Source organism: Sminthopsis crassicaudata, chromosome 3 (genome assembly GCF_048593235.1).
Source record: "Sminthopsis crassicaudata isolate SCR6 chromosome 3, ASM4859323v1, whole genome shotgun sequence".
Taxonomy (NCBI): Eukaryota; Metazoa; Chordata; class Mammalia; order Dasyuromorphia; family Dasyuridae; genus Sminthopsis; species Sminthopsis crassicaudata.
The window spans coordinates 622,355,367-622,369,726 of NC_133619.1; the positions used below are offsets into that span (position 1 = coordinate 622,355,367).

A 14,360-nucleotide genomic window follows, 5' to 3' on the forward strand; every position below is an offset into this window, starting at 1 on the left:
CGGGGCCCTGCTCCCACCCCATCCTCCTTCCTTCTTTCCATCCATCCATCCTCATATTACTGAGATCTAAAGCCAGGAGGAGGTGAGAGCAGACAAGCATGGAGCCTTCCATTTTTAAGGAAAGGTAACACTTCCCTTATCAAGGCCACAGTCAGAAAGGCTGATGGAGCAGCCTTTTCCAATAGCAAAAGGAAGTAGATGGAAGAACTGTAAGCATCCATCAGCTTCCCCTTCTCCAGGGAAAACAATTCACTCCAGGAAAGATGATCAAGACCTTTTATCGCAATTACTGACTTCTTGGAAGGCAACCAAGGAGTGTCTGAATGTCCCAGTCACCTCATTCACCTCCTTATACACTGAATTCTGGAGGAGACATATTGCCTTCTGGGGGGTAAAGGGCCAACCTGTGATTTTACTGGGATGAAGGGAAAAGACTCCCGTCATCAAAGTTGACTAAGGTCTTGGCAATGAAGAGCTAACAGGGCTGGGGTGACGTGGCAATGTTATCAAAGGCCAGTCTTATTTACCTGCCCACTCCCCAGTAATTCTAATGAGCCACATATTTAATATATATGGGACTGCCTGCCATCTAGGGGAGAAGGCGGAGGGAAGAATTTGGAACAGAAGGGAGTACAAGGGATAATGTTGTAAAAAAATTACCTATGCATATGTACTGTCAAAAAAGTTATAATTTTTAAAATTAACAAAAAAAAATTCTAATGAGCCGGCCTAATTAAAGGGGTGGGTTTTTGTTGTTGTTTTTTTTTTTTAATTTCTTCTGAATGGTTCTAAAGTACCTTGAGATATCCCATTCTGCAGCCTGGGGTGAATCTCCCTTTGACCAAAAACGTGGGCTCCCAAAGTTCTGCTGCTTAGGCCTTGCCAGAGTGGGCATTTCACAAAGCTGGAGTGTTAGGTAGATGTCTGCTCTTATTATTACTATAATTATGATGTCACAGCTTCCCCAGGGGCCTTCCTGTTTTAAAGCCTTAAATGAGGCTGGACTAAGCCAGCCTCTAAAAGTCCTTTGCAGCTCTAAACAAAACAAACACAAACAACAACCAAAAAAAGTCTGATCCTGTAATTAAGGGATTCAACTAAAGTTAGACAGAATCAGCATCAGATTGTAGAATCAGAGATTTTGAGAAGGGAGGGAGGAGAGAGAAAAGGAAGGAAAGCAGAGAAGAAGGGAGGAAAGGAGGAAAAAAGGAGGAAGAAAAAGGAAGGGAGGAAGGAAAAAACGGAAGGGAGGGAAAGAAACTACCATTTTAAAATAACCTATTTGGTGTTAAGCACTTTACAAATCTCATTTTCACAACAATCCTGAGAGATAAGCGGTTTAATATCCTCACTTTACTGTTGAGGAAATTGAAGCAGATAGACTGATTTGCCCCAAGATGCTAATTAGCAACATCCAGTCCACAATATTCCCAAATGCAATCTGAAGCAGATAAAATATAATTGAAAAATATTATCAATCAATAAAAATATACTTTAACATATTTAGCATGTATGGGACTGCCTGTCATCTAGGGGAGGGGGTGGGGGGAAGGAGGGGAAAAGTTGGAACAGAAGGTTTTGCAAGGGTCAATGTTGAAAAAATTACCCATGCATAATGTCTTGTAAATAAAAAGCTGTAATAAAAATATAATAAATAAAAATATGATAAAACACAGGTGGCATAACATTTAAAAACTCAAGTCATCACGAGGTCTCAGGGATCATTTTGTAACAGGTGGTCACCACTGCTCTAGACCTCTCTCATTTTGAAGATGAAGACACTGAAGATCACACAGGTGGCAAGAAGGGGGCAGAGCTCTCTGCCTTCAAATGTAATGTGCCAGAGTCTAGCCCCCATAGCTGCCATCTCTCAACTCAGAATTCTTCCTTTTCTATCCCAAAGCGGTGTGGTCCAGCACAGGCAGAAAGGCCTCCTTGGGAGGGAGCTGAGCTGGATCTAAGATTTCCCAGGTGGCCTCTGATCAGGGAAGCCCAGATTAGAGACCTTTTGCCTGGTCCATGAGATGAATGGGCTATCCCTGCAAAGCCTGGACTGCGCCGCTTTATCTGACCCTGGCATCCGCCAGGCTGCGGCCCCTTCCAACGCCGGCTTACGTGTGAATAGTTTCACCCTCTCTGCCAGCTAATTAGAGAAGGCAGCTGCCCTCACAGCTCCGTGCAGTCATACGGAGAGCAGAGCACACAACTGCCCACAAAACAATCCCAGAGCTGTGGGCCATAAATAATAACTAACCGACGGAAAGGAATCAGCTGGAACGCTAGACTGGGAGTCAAAAGCCCGGGGTTCAAATTCAAGCTCTGTCACATGTTACCTAAACACAGAACTGTGGGATTCCGTTTCCTCATCTGGAAAAAAAATAGAGTTTGGACTCAGATAGCCTAGTTCTGAGTCTCTAACACTAGTACTAGTAATGGAATGACTGACTGACCTAACATTAAGACGATAACACGCCCTGCTAGAGTTTCTGCTTCAAAGAAATCCCTACAGAATTAACCATCCAGTCAACAATCACTTATCAAGAATCTTCAAGGGCCCAGGAAATATAAAGACAGCCCTGATTCCAGTCCTCAAGGTACAAAATAAACATTCAGTGATGAACTGTTCAGTGGATGGAGTAGATAGCATTTGCCTGGGACACCTGAGTTCAAATCCAGCCTCAGACACTATTAGTTGATCCCAGAGGGGGATTTTACAGGAGGAAGAGGGACATGATCGGCTTTTTGCAGTTAAGTGGCAGATGGTCTGGAAAGGAGAGACCCACCAGCTGCTACTGCAATAATCCAGTATTTTGAATCCAGAACTTTGAAGGTCTGGTTTTATCCTTACAAAAACAAGCTCATCAGGTTCAGAAAAGAGATCTGTCTTTTATTTTAATCTTTCCCTTTTCTGCCCTCTGAGAAACAGAGATAGAGAGTAGGGGTGCGGTCATTCAATTCCTAGAGCGTGAGACCAGGAGCCCAGGATATCTTGCAATCAAGGCTGCCCCTGACACCTATTGGCGGCTGTGATTCTGGACAATAAGTTGCCTTATGATGACCACATTAGCACCTGGATACTTTAGAATCAGCTGCAGTCAGGATAAGCAAAAGTCTTTATTCTTGGTCTTCATGAGTAGAAGTCAAGGGGATGGAAGCAGAATCTCCACCACCTTACCTCTTCATCTCCCGCCCAGAAGTGACCCTGGTTAGTCTCCCTGCACTTCCTAGTCCCTCCCACAATTCTCTGTATACACGAAATTCTGTGCTGTATACAGCACAGGATAGTGGAAAGGGCCATTTTCCAAGCATGTTTTTATAGCGTATGGTCCAATCAGTAATTAGCCTCAAGTGCTCGATTGTCCCACCTCAGTGCATTGACTCAAGAGTTTCAGCCCTTTATATCGCCTGACCTTCCTCATCCACAAAATGGGGAAAATACCTATATGACCCATTTCAAAATCGCTTTGAAATCACTACATTCCAGTCTGGTGGAAAGAATTCTAGAATGAGTATTTCTTAAGAAATTGTCACATAGACTTTTTTCCATCATGCCCAATTGTCCATGATCTCTTAACAAAACCATTGGAGTGGTTGACCGGGTCATTTTACAGATGAACAAACTGAGGCAAACAGGGGTGAAGTAGCTTGCCCATGGTGACCCAGCTATTATAAGAGTCTGATTGCATCTCCTTAAAAAACTAAAACTTTTTTAATCAAGCTAAATTCAAGACACTGGTATTTCTGGTATCAAGTAATAAGCCTGTGACTTAAACGACTAATCAGATATTTTAGTTTTTTAACTAGCTATGTGATTTTGCCAAGTCACTTAATGACTGTTTGCCTCGATTTCCTCATCTGTAAAATGGGGATAATAATAGCACCTACCTCTCAGGGTATATTAGTAAAGGGCTTCACACAATGTCTGGCATATAGTAGGTACTAAATAAACGATTCTTCCTTTCCGACCAACCAATTCCACAACAAAAAGTAGTGCCTAATTCTGCCTTACAAATCTTACACAGCAATATATAAATGCTAGCTAGCTATCACCATCACACTATATAAATGCAAGCTACAATTATTATTGTCTGCCATCCACCCCCCATCATCAGGACGAGCATTTCACTCCTGGCACTTGAATCTCCACCCCCACCTCCACCCCCACTTAGCACAGCCCTGGTTTGGGAATGGTTTGATTTATTGCAAGCACAGCCTTCAAGGACCCAGAACCCTAATCCCTTGCAACTGGTTTTTTGGTGCTGTAGCTCCCTTGGGCAATATCTGAGGAAACCCATGGACCCCGTTCTCAGAATCATACAGAAAATGAAATATAGTACATCAAAAAAATTTAATCATCAATTATCACTATAGTTGGTTTTCTTTGTAATCCCATGGATGGGGAAACTAGGTGGAGCTGTGGATAGAGCACCAGCCCTGGAATCAAGAGGTCCCAAGTTCAAATTCAGTTTTAGATAATTATATATATATGTATACACACACACACACACAGAGACATGTACAGCTTAAGAGTCCCTGATCACAGTGAAGTCACAATGTGGAAGGGGTAACTGTATTGTTTTTTCCTCCTTATAGAATGCTATTGAATTATTGACAATTTTCCACCTTTTCCTTGCCTCCCAAAAGCTAATCAAGTCCCTCACTAACAATTTTACACCAGGGACTCTTAAGCTGTACATGTCTGTGCCAAATAGGGTTACATAGTAAAACATGAATGAATAACAACAAATATCCACTGTACTTATCACCACGCCTGAAACGTAGTCAATAATAACAAAAGAGACAGGGCTGAAGAACAATAACAAGAATATAACTCGAGGGGCAGCTAGGTGGCGCAGTGGATACAGCACCAGCCCTGAAGTCAGGAGTTCAAATTTAACCTCAGACACTCCCAGCTGTGTGACCCTGGGCAAGTCACTTAACCCCAGCCTCAGGGGGGGGGGGGGGATTATATATATATATAACTCGAAATGCCCATAACTCCTCTTTACTTCCCTTCCACCTTCAAAACCTATATCAAAGAAAACAGAGCTAAAAGAATCGAGATGAGGACATTTGGTAACATGGGATACTATGGTGGGAAGCTAGATAAATTCTGACATGTCACCAATCGAGTACCTGAACATGCAAGAATTCTATCTCAAGGCATCATGATCCCAGCTGATCCACTGATGTTAGAAACTCTCAAATCCAACAATTCACCTAGAATTATTTCCCCATAGTTTTAGGCTTGTGTGCATTTGGAGGGGAGCAAAAAAAAAAAAAAAAGTGTTATTCACTTGAAGATCTGTCATGCACTTTGCACAAGGCTTCTTTTAAAGAGAAAGGTTTCCTAGCACATTTAAATTACAACCGGACTTAGGAAAAACTATCTACATAGATACAATCTTTCAGGAGAAACACTTGGGCAGTACACCAGTTTTGGTCCCTTCCAAGTTCAAAGCCACAAGTCAATTGTAATTGTTCCAATAACCAGTAAAAGTATCTTTCCTCTTCCTTCCCCAAACCTCCCTCCTCCTCTTTTAAGGTGCAACTCTGTAACATTTCTCATTGGAAATTCAGGAGAAATTCCCCAACCAAACTTGTGAACACAGCATGGAGTTAAGAGTTGGAAGAATGGCCTGGCCATGGCTTCCAGTCGGTTTCCGAGTCCTGGGCTCACAGACATTGCAGAAGGAACCACTGTGTGAGAGGTGCCTCAGTCTTGGGTATCTGGGGAGTTTCGAAGGGAGCTAGTTCAACAGCAGAAATTAAACATCTGTACTCATTTTACCCAGGAGAATTAAGCTGCATCTGCTGAATGACATTCCCTCTCTTCTGAGAGCCAATCCCATGCCAGCCCGGAGCTGACAGTGTGACCCATTTAGAGTCACCCAGTTTCAAGAAAATAAACATCACCTGAGGAGAGGCTCACTGAATGATTGTGAAAGCAAAGGGGGGCTCAGAATCAGCCCTCCAACCATTCTGCCTTGTACACAGGGAGAAGGAAGCCTGGAGAGGTGGATCATTTGGGCAGGGTCACAGAAAGGAGTCCTTCCAGGGATTCTTTTGCCTGGCCCCACAGGCTGATTCTGGAGTGATGGGTCATAAATGGAGGGAGGAGGGGACTGCCCCACCCTAGCCCTGGGAAAGGAAGCCACCACCCAGTCTGTGGTCTTAAGAAGCAAAAGTAAATCAATAAACAAGTATTTATTAAGGCTTTATGTGCCAAGGACAGGATCAAGGCAAAGGGAATGTGCATATATTTAGAACTTAGGTCTGAAGCTTCTATACTATACATAGCAGGGGTGGGGGAGTCAGCAGGCCCAGGCCCAGGGGTGGGGATGTGGTACCACAGAAAGAGTTTGGGGACTTGGGTTCAAATACCCAGGACTGCCAACTTGCTACTTCTGTGACCTCAGTCCAGCCCTCAGTACATCTCACTTTCTTTCTGTGTCAAATGAGGAAGTTGAATTATGTGACTCCTGGAGTCTCAGTCAATTCTGGATCTAAAATGCTCAGCTGCTGACCTCTGAGGTCCCCTCCAGCTCAAATCTAGGCACCTAGATTGGAGGAGGCTAGCTTTAGCACTGCAATGGACCTTAAGGCCAGCAAGTCCCACCCACTCATTTTACAAAGAAGGGAACTGAGTCACAGACTGCTTAAATGATGTACCTGAGGCAACACAATTAAGCATCCAAGAAGTCAAAATTGTAAATTTAGTACTAACTAGGTAGCCTAAACTACCTGGGCTTTTCCCAAAATTTGAGGGGAAACTCTCAGCCAAAAGCAGTGGACCACATGTCTATATAATTTTTTTTTTCCTATTACTTCTCCTCTGAACACAGGCAATAAAATGGCCAACTCCTCAAGGGAAGAGACTACTCATTTCTCTCTTTGTACTCTCAGTAATTAGGACAGTATCTGGGATGCATCAGGCACTTAAATGTCTGATTACTGACTGATTCCCCCCTGGCCACCTTTCTATCCTCTTCTCCCAGCAGACTCTCCTTTCCCTCATACTTTTTAATGTTAAAACTGTCCTTTTTCCCCCCCCCTGACCATCAAACTTTAGTCATCGAGAAGGATGATGCTTTTACAATGAACACCTGTTAAAACTCAACTCATGACCAGTCACTGACGCTGGAGGGTTTAATTAAAATTACTCACTCAGGAAGCAGCAAATGCCAACTCAACTGAAAACTATATATTTAATTTGGGGAGAGAAAAAGAGAGAGATTGAGAGAGATGGGGAGGGGCGGAGGAGAAGAAAAAGGGGGAAAGGGAAGAGGGGAGGGGGGAGGAATGGAGGAGAGCAGGGGGGAGGAGAGGGGAGATGGGGGGAGGGGAGATGGGGGGAGGGGAGGGGAGGTGGGGGGAGAAAGGGAAAGAGAGGGAGAAAGGGGAGGGAGAGGGAGAAAGGGGAGGGGGTAGGAGAAGAAGGGGGAGGGAGAAGAAGGGGGAGGGAGAAGAGGGGAGGGGGGGTAGGAGAAGAGGGGAGGGGGGAGGGAGAAGAGGGAAGAGGAGAGGGAGAGGGGAAGGGAGGGAGAGGGGAGGGGAAGGGAGGGAGAGGGGAGGGGAAGGGAGGGAGAGGGGAGGGGAAGGGAGGGAGAGGGGAGGGGAAGGGAGGGAGAGGGGAGGGGAAGGGAGGGAGAGGGGAGGGAAGGGAGGGAGAGGGGAGGGAAAGGAGGAAAGGGGAAAGAGAAGAGAGGGGGAGGGAAAGGGAGAAAAGGGAGGGGGAGGGAAAGGGAGAAAAGGGAGGGGGAGGGAAAGGGAGAAAAGGGAGGGGGAGGGAAAGGGAGGGAGGGAAAGAGGAGGGGGAGAGAAAGGGAGGGAGGGAAAGAGGAGGAGGAGGAGGGGAGGGAAAGGGAGAGAGGAGGAGGGGAGGGAAGGGAAGGAGAGTAAGGGAAGAAGGGGAAGGGAAAGGAAAAGAGGGAGGGAAGGTGGTAGGGTGAAAGAGGAGAGGGGAGGGAAAGAAAGGGATGGAGAGGTAGAGGGAGACATGGAGAGACAGAGGGAGGTTGGAAGGAGGGCAAGGGGGAAAGAAAGATGTGAATTAGGCCTGTGAGGCTCTGAGAGCATCTCCTCCTCCCTGCAATTTTGTGACTTCTGGATAGCCCTCCCTCAATTGGAGCTGGAGAGACAGGAGGCCGCCAAGACTCCAGCAGCTTTCTGTAACTGGCAGCATAGGGTGTCTCCCCAGCAGTTGTTACTACGGGCTGCAACACATACACACACTTCACTTCCTTAGTGAGCTGGAGGAAAATCTGAATTCTCCAGTGCTCAGGCCAAGCAAGCTTTGCAGCTCTCCTGCAGCCCTGCTCTGCCCTGCCTCGGCCTCCCCTGCTTCAGCCTCCCTCTCCTCCTCTCCCTGGGTTTTTCTGTCACTCTCCTGCCCCAAAGGGGCCCGGGGCTGCTGAGCTCCTCTTCCAAAGAAGCCGAGGCCGGTTGTAATTTTTAATGGTTCATGTTTTTTACAAAAAAAGGTTGTCTTCTTAAATCTTGGACTCCTCTCTGCCCCCAATTCCCTGAGGCTATTTGGGAAATCTGGGTTCCCCAAGACTGAGCTGAATAGAAGAGGAGTCGAACCCAACAGCTGTCGGGGGAAGGTGGCCCAGCTCTGCCCCCAACAGAGAAGAGATTACATTCCACCCCCACCCCCGCCCCCACCACCCCCCACGCCCCAACCAGGGCCGGACCCCCCGGCTGGTCCCCGGCTGCAGGATTGGCCACTGGCCAAGATTGGGAGGAAGGCGAAACAGAGAATTCCCAGAGAAACTTTTTCAGAGGTGACTGCTGCACCCCTGAAGTTTCTCCTGGGGCGGGGAAGGGAAGGAGGGGAGGTATTGAGAGATCTCAGCCACCCAGAACATACTATCTCCCTCCTGAGGAAAAGCCAAGAGGACGAGGAAAAGAAGGGAGAGAGAAACGAGAGAAAAATCCCCTCCCACCCCTGTCCCTCTGGAGGTATAGTCAGGAGAAAGTGTGGAAGGAGAGAAAGAGAAAGACGGATAGAGGAAGGAAAGGAAAGGAGGGGAAGAAGGGAGAGGAACAGAAGGAGAGCGGCACCACATCCCTCCCCAGCCTTCTCCCCCGGGAGGTTCAGCCAAGAGAAGGAGGGGAAGGAGAGGAAGAAGCAGAAAGGGAAGGGAGAGAGAGAAACGGAGGACATCACCTCTCTCCCTTAGGAAGAAGAGGGGGAGGGAGTTAGAGACACAGGAAGAAAAAGAAAGAAAGGAGAAGAGAGAGAAGCGTAAAGAGAGGAAAGGAAGAAGAGAGGAGGTGAGGGAGAGGAGAGAGGGAGAGGGAAGGAAAAGGGAAGGAGGGCGAGAGCAGAGGACGCGAGCCGGAGCCCAGCCGGGCAGGGGGAGCCCGAAGCGGGGCGCTGTCCCGGGGGCTTCCAGGCGTTTCGGAGGAGCCGCTGGCCAGCGTGTAGCCGGCAGTCGTCCGCGCGCCGCCGTGCTCCGGCCCCGGAGTCTGGGGGGCGGCTCCCCGGGGGCGCCCCCCGCCAGCAGCCCAGCGCACCCCCTGGGCGGCCGGGGTCGCGGTGGCGGCAGCAGCCACCAGGCGGAGACCGCGGGCCGCCCGGGGAGGTGCCGGAGCCCGCCGCCGCCGCCTCTGCCCCTCGCCCGAGTCCCTCCCGTGGTGTCCGCAGCCCCCGCCCCGGCCCCGGCCCACCTACCGCTCCGGGGCTCCGCGCGGCCAACCGGCGGCCGCCCCCGCGCTCGGGCTTTCGGGGCTGCAGCAGTCCGAGCCGGCCGGGCCGGCGGCCGCCCGCGGCTCCTCGTCCCGCCGAGGGGGCCTGGGCATGAAGCGGGGGCGCTGCTCCGGTGCAGAGTCCCGAAGAGATGCAGCTGCCCGCGCCCGTCGGTCCGGCCGAGCCTGCGGAGCCGCGTGTGCGTGCGTGCCCCGAGGCTCACCAGCACTGAGGTGCCAATTTATTTTTTGTAACCGCCACCGAGGGGAGGTCTCCGCCGAGGGCACGCAGCTCCCCGCGCGGACTCTGCTCGGGGCGCCCCGGAGCGCGCGGGGCAGAAGGGCGCGAGCCGCTGCCGCTCCCGCTCCGGCTCCCGCCGCCGCCGTGCTGCCCGGGCTGGGCTGGGGCTGGGGCTGGGGGCGCGAGACGCTCCCCGGGGCTCCTCCGAGGGGGCGCGAGAGCAGCCGAGAGCCGAGCCCCGGCGCGGTCACGTGCCCGAGAGCGCTCAGCTGGGGCTGGGCACCGCCCCCCGCGGCTCTCTCCGCCCCTTCCTCCGCTCGCGTCCCGCCTCCGCGGCGGCAACCGGGCAGTGGCAGCGGGGCAGAGGCAGCGGGGCAGAGGCAGCGGGGCAGTGGCAGCGGGGCAGAGGCAGCCGGGCAGAGGCAGCCGGGCAGTGGCAGCCGGGCAGTGGCAGCGGGGCAGTGGCAGCCGGGCAGAGGCAGCGGGGCAGTGGCAGCCGGGCAGAGGCAGCCGGGCAGTGGCAGCCGGGCAGTGGCAGCGGGGCAGTGGCAGCCGGGCAGAGGCAGCGGGGCAGTGGCAGCCGGGCAGAGGCAGCGGGGCAGTGGCAGCGGGGCAGAGGCAGCGGGGCAGTGGCAACCGGGCAGAGGCAGCCGGGCAGTGGCAGCCGGGCAGAGGCAGCGGGGCAGTGGCAGCGGGGCAGTGGCAGCGGGGCAGTGGCAACTGGGCAGAGGCAGCCGGGCAGTGGCAGCGGGGCAGAGACTGCGGCAGCCGGGCAGCAGTGCGGGGAAACCGGAGAGGAAGCCCCCCTGGCGCTGGCAGCTAAGCCGGCAGGAGCCTCGACTTCCCCACTTTGCTTTTCCTGCTGGGAGACTCCAGGTCTCTCCCCAAATAAATGCCTTAATTTCCCTCTCCACCCTGGGAGATCTCGAGGGTGGGAGGGAAGATGCTGGATGGAGTGACTTACCTCTTTGCCTAAAGAAGTGGCTCCTTCTAGCTGTGTGTGTGTGTGTGTGTGTGTGTGTGTGTGTGTGTGTGTTTATGTGTTTATTTACACGTAAAGTTCTTGGAGGAAACAAGAGTTGGGGACTTTGAGCAAAGGACTCAGTTTCCTCTTGTGTCAAAATGGGAAGGGACTTTCAGAGGTCAGCCAGTCCAACCTCCAAGAGAGGGAAGTGCTCTCTCAGGGTCACCCAAATGACAGGTTTTCAGACCCAGAAATCAGAACCAGATCCTCCAAATGCTCCTTTCACAAACCACAAACCCCACAAAAGTCCATTTTAGCTCTAACAAATCAAGTTAAGCATTTCTTAAGCCTTCCTCCAGAACCCACCTTCTACATGCAGGAAGACTTTCCCAGTCCCCCTTAATGCTGTTGCCCTCCCTCTGTGGATTATCTCCTATTTATATCATCTATAGCTTGTTTGTACATAACTGATTTGTGTCTCATCTCCATTAGACACTTTAGAAAGCAGAGGTTGTCTTTTGTCTTTCGTTTTTTAGCCTTGGCCCTTAGCAGGTCCTGACACATAGTAGGCACTTAATAAATGATAATGGACCGACTATATTTGCAAAGAAAATTCCTACCACACATTTGTGCCAAGTTGAATTCAAAAAAAAAAAAAATCATACAGAAATTCGGAAAGAGGCAGGGACTGACTGAGGAAGGGACAGAAGAATGGGATACACATGGCAGCTGCCCATTAGGGCTGTTTGTGCTTAATATTTTTTCTTTTTTATTAGAGTTTTCTCTTCACAAAGAACTTGAAAATCAGCCCTAAACAGGAAAAAGGTTTCAAGTTCTACCATTCTAAGGAAGAGAAATGCCAGAGTGTAACTGATGGTATTGAATTTAGTGACAAGAACAAGAGATTTGGATTGAGAAGAGCTCTGCCTAGGCTACTTTCTAGCTGTATGGCCTTGAACAAGTCACTAGGTGGAAGCCCCGGTTTTCCTCATTTGTAAAAGGAGACAGTTGGACTAGCTAATTTCTAAAATCTTTCCTAATTTAAAAGAGTTGGCAATAAAACCAAAGACTTCCTGACATCTGGAAAATTTCTCAGACTTTCTTATCGACCTGAAATGCTCAGAAGTTACCATTTGTCTCCAGGGAAGGTTTTTATTTTTTTTATCATGATCGGGAGAATTGTACCAAGAGGGTTCTTTGGGATTTATCGAAACTGATGCATAATACAATGAAAAGTATCTTTGTACACAGTAACTGCAACATTGTTCCATGATCAATCCTGATAGATTTAGCTCTTCTCAGCAATCCGGTGATCCAAGATAATCCCAAAGGATTAATGATGAAACATAACTATCTACCTCCAGAGAAAGAACTGATGTTGATAGAACACAGACTGAAGCATGCTATTTTTTACTTTCATTTTTTCTTTTACTTGAGTTTTTTTTGTGTGCATGCAAAATGATCAATGGGGAAATGTTTTAGATAATTGCAAATATAACTGATTGCTTATATCTCAGGAAGGGGGGAGAAGGGGAGAGACTCAAAACTTTAAATAAAAATGTTTATGTATTAGAAGGGAAAAAAGGGTTCTTTGGAGCAAGAGCTCAGATCAAGAGGCTGAGGATCAAAGTTCAAATCTCAGCTCCACCACTTACTATGGATACCTGTCTAGTCACTTCCTTCTTTGGGCCTGGCCATCCTTATCTATATGATGATCCCAGATAACCTCTGAAGGCCACTTCAAAACCAAAAGCAGAGTTCAGTTTTTTTCAATTACCTTCCATGTAATATCCAGTAGAACATTCCCTGCATCTTCTCAGCAATTTAAAATATAGAAGAGAAGCCTAGAATTTCAAAGGGCTCAAAAATACAGCTCCTCTTCCCCAACCCTTCCCATCACCCTTTGGCTTTCATTTTCCTGTCTCCTCCTTTCATTACTCCCCTTCCCCAAAAAGCTTGAAGATCTTTTGCAATCAAAGATGGTAGAAACTTTGAAAGGATTATTGTAGCTGGCTTTCTGGTAATCTTTAAGGGTTGGAGGAAGCAGCGGAGTAGCTCGGTAAATAGAGCAGTTGGAATCTTAAGATCTGAGTTCAAATTCAGCCATAGACACTCTATATGGGAAAGGTACAGAATCTCTGACTTCATCCAATGGAGAAAGAAATGGCAACATATTCCAGTTTCTTTGCCAAGAAAACCCCACAGAGCAAGGGTGGGGAACCTTTCCTCTGCTAAGGGTCATCCAAAATTTTCAGCTTATAGAACTGGGGCAGTGGGACCTAGTTTTCAGCTCATCATCACCTGAGATTGATCGTGCAATGATCCTTGGGCTAGAAGTACCTCATCCCACTGTATAGGGTCACAAAGAGTCAGACTTGACTAAACCATGAGATCTGGGAAACTCTTTGCATATATTACCTCATCTGGTCTTCACAAAATCTCCATGAGGTAGTCACTATTACTACTCCCTTTTTACAAATGAGAAAACTGAGGCAGACAGAGATAAAGTTGTTGCGGTTGGGAAAGGGGGACACCCAAAAGTTTGGGGTCACAGCCTGTTGTCGTGAGGTGTCTCAAAAGAATTTTCAGGCTTGAATCCATCTTCTAGTCAAGGAACAAAGTTTATCATAAGGAACACGGGCTTGAATTTCTAAAAAGAAATGAGCAGAGAAACAGAAGCAAGGAGAGACATTTACCCAGCTTCTTCTACGGCTCATAAGTAGGATGGAGGAGTGGTCGCCAAAATCTGGTTATCACTGACCCACAGATTATCTGCCAGTCAGCAGTGATCTGAGGCGGTGGTGTCCGGAGTCAGGCAGATTGTCAGAATAAGAGCATTTGGGTGGGGAGGGATGGAATCAGATTGCCAGAACAGAAGCCCCAAGGTCAGGGGACCCCAAAACCACCGCCATGTTTCCCTAGAAGCTAGGGCCCAGGCTGCTCAGGTAGGAAGTATCTGAGGTCCAATTTGCTCTCAGACCCCTGCACTCTGTGCACTGTGGCGCCACCTAGCTATCTAACAATCAACAAAATGATAAAAACCAAACTTACCCAGAGTCTGCTCATCTCCAAGGTGTCATTGCTCACACTGGACATTTACTCATTTTCCTTAGAGTGCTGGTCCTGGTCAGCTCCAGCACCCCTGAACAGGAAGTCCTAACAAGAGATATGGAAGAGAGGAAGTCAGAAAATGGGCCCTTGGGACCTTTGACCCTTGGACCGAGCTTTGAAGAGAGCTAGAATTTCTGCAAGGGACAGGTAAGAAAGGAGACCCTGCCAGGGACAGACCCAGAGGTAGGAGAAGTAATGTCACAATACAAGCAGTATTGCTGGGACAGCAATCAATCCCTTGGAGCCTGGTTCCAAGGGACTTTAACTCCAAAGAGGACTTTGTATTTTGTCCTAAAGTGGAATAATCTCAGAGAAAAAGCAATAGTGCTAAGGGGGGATAGGGAAAGACTT

The 14,360-nt window shown here is 48.8% G+C and overlaps 1 protein-coding gene across 3 annotated transcripts in view; it reads right to left on the reverse strand.

Annotated features, from left to right (window-relative positions):
- SPSB1 (splA/ryanodine receptor domain and SOCS box containing 1) overlaps nt 1–14,028 on the reverse strand; it is an 83,026-nt gene extending 68,998 nt beyond the window's left edge. Inside the window, exon 1 of one of the 3 annotated variants that reach the window (XM_074306347.1) lies at nt 13,950–14,028. The gene's annotated coding sequence lies outside the window, so the exon portion shown is untranslated. Of the gene's footprint in view, nt 1–9,679; nt 10,175–13,949 lie in introns of those variants that run through there. The other 2 variants (XM_074306346.1, XM_074306348.1) reach the window with 2 other exon arrangements.
- Nucleotides 14,029–14,360: the final 332 nt, after the last annotated feature.